This window comes from Rhamphochromis sp. 'chilingali' (assembly GCF_963969265.1).
Source record: "Rhamphochromis sp. 'chilingali' genome assembly, chromosome: 7".
Classification (NCBI taxonomy): Eukaryota; Metazoa; Chordata; class Actinopteri; order Cichliformes; family Cichlidae; genus Rhamphochromis; species Rhamphochromis sp. 'chilingali'.
Window position 1 is genome coordinate 28,812,145 of NC_137934.1, and position 10,117 is coordinate 28,822,261.

Below are 10,117 nucleotides of genomic sequence, written 5' to 3' on the forward strand. Positions count from 1 at the left end.
AGCGCGAGCAGGGGGAGCGATTGGTTTGGTTTACATTGAAATTAAGGCAAAGAAATGAGAAACTGCTGTTTACATTTTGGGTGGACTGTTCTCTGTATTTCCATCCACACCCAGGGAAAACCTAAGACAAGGAGTTATGAAAAATGCATCTTGTAATTGAACGAGTGAAATGTGAAACAGAGGTTCACCTTTCTTTAGTTTACAATTGAAAATCCAGGCATTATAAATTTCCTCTGGGTTATTATGCCAGTCAGTCATCAGCTCAGAAGACCTTCAGAACTCTCTAAAAGGGTTTCTCCAATGTATCATACCATGCAGCATAACACACACACACACACACACACACACACACACACACACACACACACACACACACACACACACACACACACACACAAGATGGCTGAACAGACCTCAACTATGTTATATGGACCTTTTAATATTTTAAGACTAATACTTTTAATTTTGAGCATTTTATTCTTTTTAGTTTTTCAATCTGGAAGTGATAAAAACAAGGCACTGACACTTCTGCAAATCTACAGAGTCCATATTTTTATTGTTATCTCTTTACATGCTGTTACAGAACTGCAGCTTAAACTATGTAATAAGGCTTCTCCTGTGGACAATATATGTTTCTTTGACCAAAAGCACTTTATATTCACTCTGAATACACAACACAAGCAAATTTCAAGTCTCTGACACATGCTTTCCAATATGCATGCAGCACAGAGTAAAAACGTCATTAATGACACCATTAGGTGACTTGCAGTCTGCATACTTTTGATTGCGTTCATGCTTAACATTTTCAAGTGATGAAACATGCATGTTAGGAAGATATGTAGTCGCTCATCTGCTTGCATTCCTGGATGTTTGGTAGTATGTGTTTTAATTCTGTCCATAAAAATTATATTTGACAACCTTTCCTGTTTCCACTAGTGACGAGTTTTGACATCTCAATATATATCTATGTGGTTTTATGATCATTAGAACATATTCCAGGTCTTTCCAAGGGAAGTCCCAGTAAGCTGTATAGGGAGAGATCAACCCTCATCTGATACAATTTGTTCTGAAAGGCCCCAAATGTGATAGAAACCACTCAGTTTATTAAAGAGAAACAAGGATTAGTGTCCAAAGAAGGCGTCCAAGGGAGAAAAAGTTAAATCTTACTGCTCTTCTGTCATTTTGCCTCTCAGACTCATTTGTGCAATCTGCCTCCTCCTCCACCCCACTTCATTCGTTCTGTGCAGCCAAGGTAAAGCTAGGGATAACTGCTACTGTTTTGTCCTTGGCTTTTACTGTTAATGTTGATCATAAATACAGTCTGACATAATAGATTTAAAAATTATTAATCACATTAGCTGGTGACAGCTACAGTTAGCAACCTAGCTGCACTATAGCTACACTACATCAATGCGGCAACAGTTTGTAATGTTACTGATAGAGTAATTTGAAAACAATAAGCCAATGTTTTGATGGGTAGTGGAGAGGTAGAGTGGTTAGCACTGTTGCCTCACAGCAAGAAGGTTCCTGATTTGAACCCTACTTCTGTGTGGCGTTTTCTCTGGTCACTGTGGCATTGCTCCACCATTTATGTTAGCTTAATTTTTGATTCTAAATTGGCCATGGATGTGAGGTGAATAAAGTGCTGCAACAATGTATGATTTAATATGATTTGTAATCTACAGTAAGATTAGAAAACTGCTATATAGGCGTAAATGGCAGTTCACCTCCTTTTCACACATACTTGGGCTAACTGCTCGCCGTTAGCAGCGAACAAGAGGCACTGAGATGAGGAAACATAAATGTCATATCCTTTTGTTTTCATGGAAAGACTTCACATACAAATCAGTCCATATGCTGTTGTAGGCAACCAGGAAAGTCCAGGAAGGTTTCATGTTTCAAATAACATTACAATCTCTTCACTCGTTATCAATAACAGAGCATTGAGCTATATGAAAATTGCTGTAATAGCACATGTGAGAAGGCATTAGGATGCAATTATCAATTTTTTTGTTTAAATGTAGAAAATCACATGTGCTATAAGAAATGATTAAAATCAGTGTGAAGTTTGACAGAAAATTTAGTTTCACTTCAGTTTCAGTCTAAGCATTTTAAGATTAGCATAGACTAAATCTAAGTCTACACACTTGACTAAAATATAAAGTGTAAAAGATTTTACCAGTGAGAGTTGCTGCATATGGTTTGCAAAGCATCTTATTTTAACTTGATATCAAATGTGGGAGCGAGTTGCCTAACCTTTCTGCTCAAGGAGATTACTTCTGATTGGATAACTTCCAAACACCTTCCGGCTCTCTACACAACCAAATTAGTTCTGATTGGATCTCATCTTTCCAGAATATTTTTATTTGTTTTCAAAAGTGTCAGTATATCATAGGTTTTGTCCTGGTTCATCAGTTTTTTATTTAGTTATCCTCTTGCTTTTATCAGAAAAAAGGTCATTGACGAAAACTGTGGAAAAACAAAACTGACATCGGTTAAAATATAACCTCGGCTATATGCTATGTCCCATTTTTAGGAAGCGAGGCTTGCCTGCGTGTGTCTATTTTTGGCAACCAGCTCAAATTTAATGATCACCTTTGAGAAAAGAGTCACCGTATATTTATAAAGGCCAGATGAAACTCAGACATGAATGGCTGTTGTCCTGGCATAATTCTCATAGGTGTGACTTGGTGTCTGTGACAAAATGACCACAGGGTGTTGTGGGTGCTCAAAGGAGATTATTTTGCAATGATAACAATACAATATGTTGTTTAGGTCTTCCTCTCTGGAAACTGGAAACCTTGTCATCTAATTACCATTACTGGAACAAAGACAAAAAAGACTGTTTTACTGTACACATTTTTAGTTACTGAAAATTGCATCCTAAATTTTGAAAGAGTTTGGGAAATGACACCATAAGTAACAGGCTTGTATTATAAAGTCCTACTGAAAAGTAACATTCAAGAATAAGGCTGGGGGCATCAGGTACTTCTGTTGTCTTTTATAAGTTCTATAAAAATATAAAAAATAAAGAAAGAATTGGTCCTGTTAATAACGTACTACGTGTATCTAGAGCAAACATTTCTTTTTCCTCTGGGCAACGGAGCGTGTGTTCAAAAAACTATTAAACTCACATCAGTAAGCCACACCATGAGCACACACACTGTTGTTTGTTTTTTACTCAGTCCCACACAGTGTCATGCTGCTTCACATTCACTACAGCACCAGATAGAGATTGATCCACCTCCAAAAATATCCCAAATGCCTCACTTCTGCCAGACAGACAAACGTGTTTTAAAAACTACAGGGAAGGGTTTTTATTATTATTATTTTGACTATTCATGTCAGCTATATTCAGCCAGACAAGTTTGCTTGAGGGCTCCAGAAAGTTAAAAATAACTGGGAGACTTTCATGTGTCCTAGAACACCGACTTTTGCAAAGCCTCATGTTTTGCATTAAAATGTGCTAAATATATTTTGGGTCCTGTCTTTTTAAACATTTCCCTTACTAAAGCCCAAGTCAAACGGGCAGCAGCAACACCCTGGCAGTTGCCAAATAGTAGGGAAAAATATGTAGTCCTCAAGTGTTAGGCAAGTGATTGCTATTTGTTGCTAGGTAAAATCAGGCACGAAGAAAGTGCTGCACCAGAAACAACCTTGTTAATTCTTTGGTCAGTAGAAAATTGATGCAGTATTTTTTTTATAGGAGACGGAGACTTGTCTGCAAAGACTCTGCATTTATGCATGTATTTATTCAAATGATCATTTATTTAGTGCCTTCAGCGTTAATCTTGTTAAAATGACGTTAACGCCATAACCACATTAAAACGGCAAATCTCTGTTAGTGAGTTAGCATGGATCACCTCATGCATGGGGCTGCACGGCGCTAACGCGCTAATGGAGATTTGCTGCGTTAATTGGCATTAACGTCACTTTAATAAGATTAACGCTGATAGCACTACATTTATTTATTTTATTATTTTGAAGGTGAATGGTGTCCGTTTCCAGTTTTCATGGCACTTTTAACTATTTCTGTCTGGTGATATTATGTTTGCAGAAAAGTTGATGTCTTCTATTTAAACTACTGGAAACTGTGGCAACCTAGTACATCTATAGCAATCGCAAGAAGGTTTTTGGTGCAGCACTGTATGTGGTCGAATTCATGCTAGCAACTGCCAGCAACCTCAAGAAACATTTACCAACATTTGCAGAATATACGCGTTTTCATAGTGAACAAAGTTTGCCAGTGGACACTGACAGCTCTCATGGCTCGCGTGAATTTCACAATGACGTCTATCAACCTCCAGCAACTACTTACAACCAGTTTGGAAATACGCATTTTCCTTCTTGACCTGTGGAACAGTCGCCAACCAGTCTCAAAGCATGTGTTCTTAGAACTTAAGAAAACTTCAAGACTTTCTAAGTTTGAAGTTAAACTCTAAGAGCCAATTACGCATGTAAAAATTGGTTTTTATTTCATATATAGCTTCACATAGTGGCACAATAAACTATTTTATTTCTCAGAAACCTGATGCATTACTCAGAAGCATGTTTGACTGAGAAATCATAGGGCTTTCCTTGGAAAAAGTAACACCCAAACATGTAATGCATACAGGTGTGCATACACGTGTACCTTGGCTGACAATGTCAAACATTGTCAACGTGTTCAGTGTACACCAACCGATGGCACGCAAGTTTATTTTTATCTATTGTCTTGTTCCCTTACTGTAATTTTTTTGTGCTTTACGCGGTTTCATACGTGTATGTACGTGTCCATTTATGTGTGTGTGAAAACCCAGGTATGTTCTGCCATCTCTAATTAACTTGGTGTAGATGTGAATGACTCAGCAGCAGTTGACAGCATAATCACTCTGTGGCTCACCTGTTTATACGTGCAAACACACACTCAGAAATGCCAGGGCTAGTAAACACACACACAGACGCATGCATGCTTATACATTTGTAGTCACAGGTTGGCTAAACCCTTTGTGAACCCCTGGGAGAGTGCTCACTGCACATCAGGGTGAAACTTGGAGTATTCCGTGGTAAATAAATGCAACTATAAAACACAGGCAAGCCGTAACCCATCTCTGGATGCCAGCTGAGGCGCACTCTTGCCAATGTGAATGCGTGTGTTTGTCTGTCTGATGTAACCTGGCAGCTCAGGTGCAAACAGAGGGCAACATGCCGATTAGAGGTGGCAACCTGAAGCCACAGGTAGGCAAGGAAATGAATGCTCAGGAAAACGAATCATCAGTTATTTACCTGAAATTAAAAAAAACAGATACAAACAAACTCCTTGGTTTCGCAACACAGGAAGTTTCCTTCACTTTCCATATATGGAGGCCTTTTAATTGTTTTGACTAGTGTGTTGGTTCTATTAATGACTTTCCAAAAGTGACTTTATGACTTCTCTTTTTCACAGCTTGGATCCTATTTCATCATACTGGTTTCTTCTTGTACGCATAATCAGATGAGTTCATTAGAATAAGAAACAAAAGCATAAAGGCAGTAAAACCGAAAATGCAGTTCAAAATGTAGATTCATTTAGCTAACACTGTCACTACAGGTTAAAACTGACTGTGCTCACACCTATGACACGGAAGTGAAAGTAGCTCCACAGCATGTAATGGTTGTTTACAAAGGAGTCACAAGTTTGTGTAGTGGTTCTTGTGTACATTTGGTTTTGTTTTCTTTTCCAAATAACTGATTTAATAAGAACTGTAAAGTAAACTTGGAACTTGTTTTGAACCTGTTTGACCACTTGTTCTGCCTGTCCCAAGGGACTGTTTCCATTAACTCTACACTTAAACTGGCAAATAAAATTTCTGAAAACTATAAAACGAAGACAAAATCTTGCTAAATCATGCAGCATGTCTCAAACAATGCTATGGCCTGTACTTTTTCTTTCTTAGCTCGAAAGATGTCAGTGAAAGAGCAACCAAATTTAATTTACTTCAGTACAATTTGGGTGTGGCTTGAATACAAAACTGTCTCCACGAAACCTCTTGTTATATGCCAAACAGACCCATTAAAGCTACTGCATATCTCTCACTTCCTTCAGACCATGAAGCCGCCTTTGGGACTGAAGCCAACACGGAAACGGCTACAAACTGCAATTCTTGGAGTTGCCGCTTGAGCCTGACTCAAAAATTGAGTCAATCCTTGTAAAGCGACATGCTACAATCGCATAATAAAAAAACACACGTTTACAGGAACGAACAATCTATTATTATTATTATTTACAAAAAACAGATGTCTGGATGTTGTGTAATCGTTTTGCCTCATTTATCTTAATTCTTTCTTTTATTTGGTTACATTGTTCCAATGTTCAGCACTTTGGCCGGCACTTTTAAATGTGCTATTTAAATAAAGCTGACTTGACTTGACTAGATGATTTCTGTTTTTATAACAAAGCTGTGGTGGCAGATTTAGTCTGCTAGACCCTGTCACCATTTATTCTGGTCACTGAACTTGACTTTTCTACTGCATTTGCGGTGCTAATGCCTTTTGGACAATTTTTAATGTAATTATATGCAAAATATACAAAACAGCCCATGAAATTGGGTTGTTGTTTCAGCTTTGGTCAGTAACATTCTGGTATTTTTTAACACTAACTAGCAGATATCTTGTGTCTGTGCCTCTAACTTGTAATGGCTTAAGAATCTAGCTTGCTAACCAAGCTAGTTAGCATTAGCTGATGACTTAGCATTCCACCCTCTTACCTAAATAACGTCTGATTTGGCTCCGAAAAAACAAAATTGACAGCGAAAGCATCAAAAGCTTAAAAATGTGGAGTCCAGAAACTAATGGGGGATATCAAGTCAGGCCAGGTCAATCTTTTATATCTAGTGTATACAGTACTTGAGCCATTGTCAGAAGCTGTTATGGGATAATTTGGGATAATTATTCCTGATGGCTTTGCTTGGGGCTTTCCTTTTGTTGTTTGCTTTAACACTCTGCAGCAGAAAGACACAAATTTAACCCAGGTTCTTGAAAAAGTTCAAAAGGGCTTTTAGTTTCTGTTGCTCTGGATGGATGTCTGTTGTTTGACAAGCAGGAATAACACAGGGTGATACGCACATAATAACAGACAGGTGAAACAGACTAAAATATTTCAGTCATGGTTCATGACCTTCCCTGGCATGCTGCAACAGCCACAGCTTCATCATACTTTACCCTGCATCCTTTAACATGACCTTAGAAAAATAACACGTTCTTGTGTGCCAGGAAGCACTATCAGCTCTGCCAAGCTCTGGTGAAAACTCTGAGATGCAGGTGGGGACACAAAAGAGTTTAAAAGCTCAGTTGGAGATGTGGAGGAAAGGTAACACAAAAGTTAATCCCATCAAAAGAAAACAAAAGCCAGTCTTTTAATAAAATCCCGGGCCCTGTTTAAAAGAACTGCTAAAATAGAAATAACGGATGTTTCATAAAGAAAGAGGTGGGAAAGAACAATTCATATGCAAAATCTTTGTTTTTATTTCAGGTCTTTATATGTTTTCTTTTTTTGCAGGAATAGTTTTTTTAGCAAGCTGGATATATTTAATTCATCACCTGTATTGAAATTGTTATTATTATATAATTACTTTTATGGTTAAAAAAAAGAAGGAAAGAAATCAGTCAGAATTATAAACAAGCGATCAGTTTATGTCTCAATAATAATAAAAAAGTACACGTAACTTTGTTTAAATCCATCCTGAGATCAGAGTCACAAGACTCTGGGAGGACAACCATCTGCCACAAAGCAGCTCCTGAGCTGGAGAAACCTGCTGAAAAGTAAAGGGAGAGGGATGATGTCGAAGAAGAAATACAAATTAGAAGAAAGAGAAAACACAAGGGTCCAGCCTGGAAGGAAAAAAGGCTCAGAAATAATTCAGAGGTTCCACTGTGAAAGGGGACAAAGTGTTGTTTTTTATGAGTACATTGTGCTGGATGACATGATTCCCTGTTTTTCAGAGATGCACAAATCCTTTTCACTGTGTTGCTTCAGGGTGTGACTGGCTAATATGCTGAAATCAGCTCAGTTTTTTGTTTTGTTTTTGTTGTTGTTTGGAAAGCACCGGAGATACCAGGAGAGAAAGCTATGATGTGAGTTAAAAGAACTCAAAAATGACTGTATATGTGCTTTTTTTAAGAAATCCTTTGGCTATCTAATTGGATCCATGAGTTCAAAAAAACTTGGATCATGTATAAATGTGACCAGTCAGTCAGGTCGGTGACTCAGATAAGCTGGTAATGTGTGACCTGCTTTGCACAGGTGTGCTGTACAAACATCACAGTGGTTTATTCCTCCCACATGCTGTGACAGGGAGGTAGAGGGAGAGATTTCTAAAGATAAATGAACGGACAATCTGCAGCGCAGGCGGTTATCAGATATGATCAGATGGAAGCGATGTGTAATAGCCTCGAATGGATCAAACTAAATCAAATTAACCACAGGGCTCGTACAGATTGGCCCTCTCGCAACAATGAAACCTGTTTGTTAAATGTGGGCTGTGATAACTGCAAGGCTGGTGCCTTGGAAACAAAATAATTTCAACCCCGGTGTTGTGCAAGGCCTCCACTTTGCATCGGGATTGCTGCCGACAAGCTGAGGGCTCGCCAGCGCCAAAAATCATCAGACAGTTTTATGACTAAAAATGAAGCTGAGATGAGGAGAGAACCTGCCTGTGCACACAGAAACTCTGCATCTTGTACAAATACACCTGGAGCACACCCAGTATACATGGCAACTGGGGCCACAACCACTTAAAACGCAACCACAGAAAAGAGGTGTTTTGCAAGCTGCTTGGATTCACTGCACACTTGGTCAAGTCTGCTGACAATAACTGAACAGCAAAATGTGAACTGACAACGTTAGCCTGTTTGATGTTCCCCGGCTCTCTCGTTTTTTAATCTTTACTTCAATAGAGGGGAGCCTGAAAGGCAGAGTAGAGATGTTTAGGAACACGGTTTGCGGTGGTAAAACCCACGGATAACAATAAGCGTTTTACACAGAGCAGGAATTCAGAGAACTTGAGGAGAGAAACACAGAGACAATACTTGGCTGTGAAAGAGTGACGATCACTTTAACATGCTAAATCTCTGCCTTTGTGCCCCAAAGCTTTGATCCCAAACTTCCAGTGAGCCTCTTGTTCAGTCTGTTTGCTCTCATTCAGATATATTAAGACTTCCTATTATGTGCCAACATCAGAAACAGCCTGTGGTATTTGCCCAAAGATTAGTTTACTTAAAAGCCCAAAAGAAGGTCCCCGATATCAGAGGGGAAAACCTTCCATTGACAGAGATGAGAGGTAATCTGTGTAGGGTAGAGTCATTTCAGCACTGTTCTAGTCTTTGCATACAAACTGTGTGTGTGTGTGTATCTGGCTGTTCCTTTTTTCCCTTCTATGTGTGTGTGTGTGTTTCTCAGCATATTTTGCTGTTAGTTAAACATGCATTGAAAATGTGAAGCTTTAAAAGAAAACAGCTTCTCCATTCATGTCCTGAGTTCAAAATATTGTTTACAGGTCTGCAAATAGTGATAGGTTATAGCCAAACAACCTGGCGATGCAGACCTGTCATGCTCCAGCTTGAGTGTGTGTGTTTGTGTGTCTACAAAGGTACTTTTAAAGGCATTTATCTGTGGGCTTGTTTAGCTGATTTGTGTGCTTGATTGCTGCCTACTGCTGGTGCCATTCATCCAGTAAGCAGTCAAGGTTCATTCGGGTCACTGTGGTTCCTTAAAGACAATGACACTCCAGGCAGCATCTGACATGACTGTGAGGCTAAGCAATGTCAACAGATGACCTCATGGATGTCAGCGCATTCTCAGCGACACTGAGGACGGTCACAAAAACAGGAATTACATTCATGTCAGAGAATGGACAAATGTCAACAGAAAGTACTGTACCACTGTGTGTTGGAGATGTTAATGGATGCGGATCAGAGCTACAAGCTTGGCTTTGGGTCTTCCATTTCCAAAAAACAACAGAAATGATTAAAAGCCAATGAAACTCAAGTGTTCTATTATACTTTACGTTGTTTTATGCTCTTGGAAGCATTAGACATCTGTAACTAGCCTTTTAAAAAACGCTTGTCAGGAAGCATAGATCTAAATGACATTGTTCAAGCA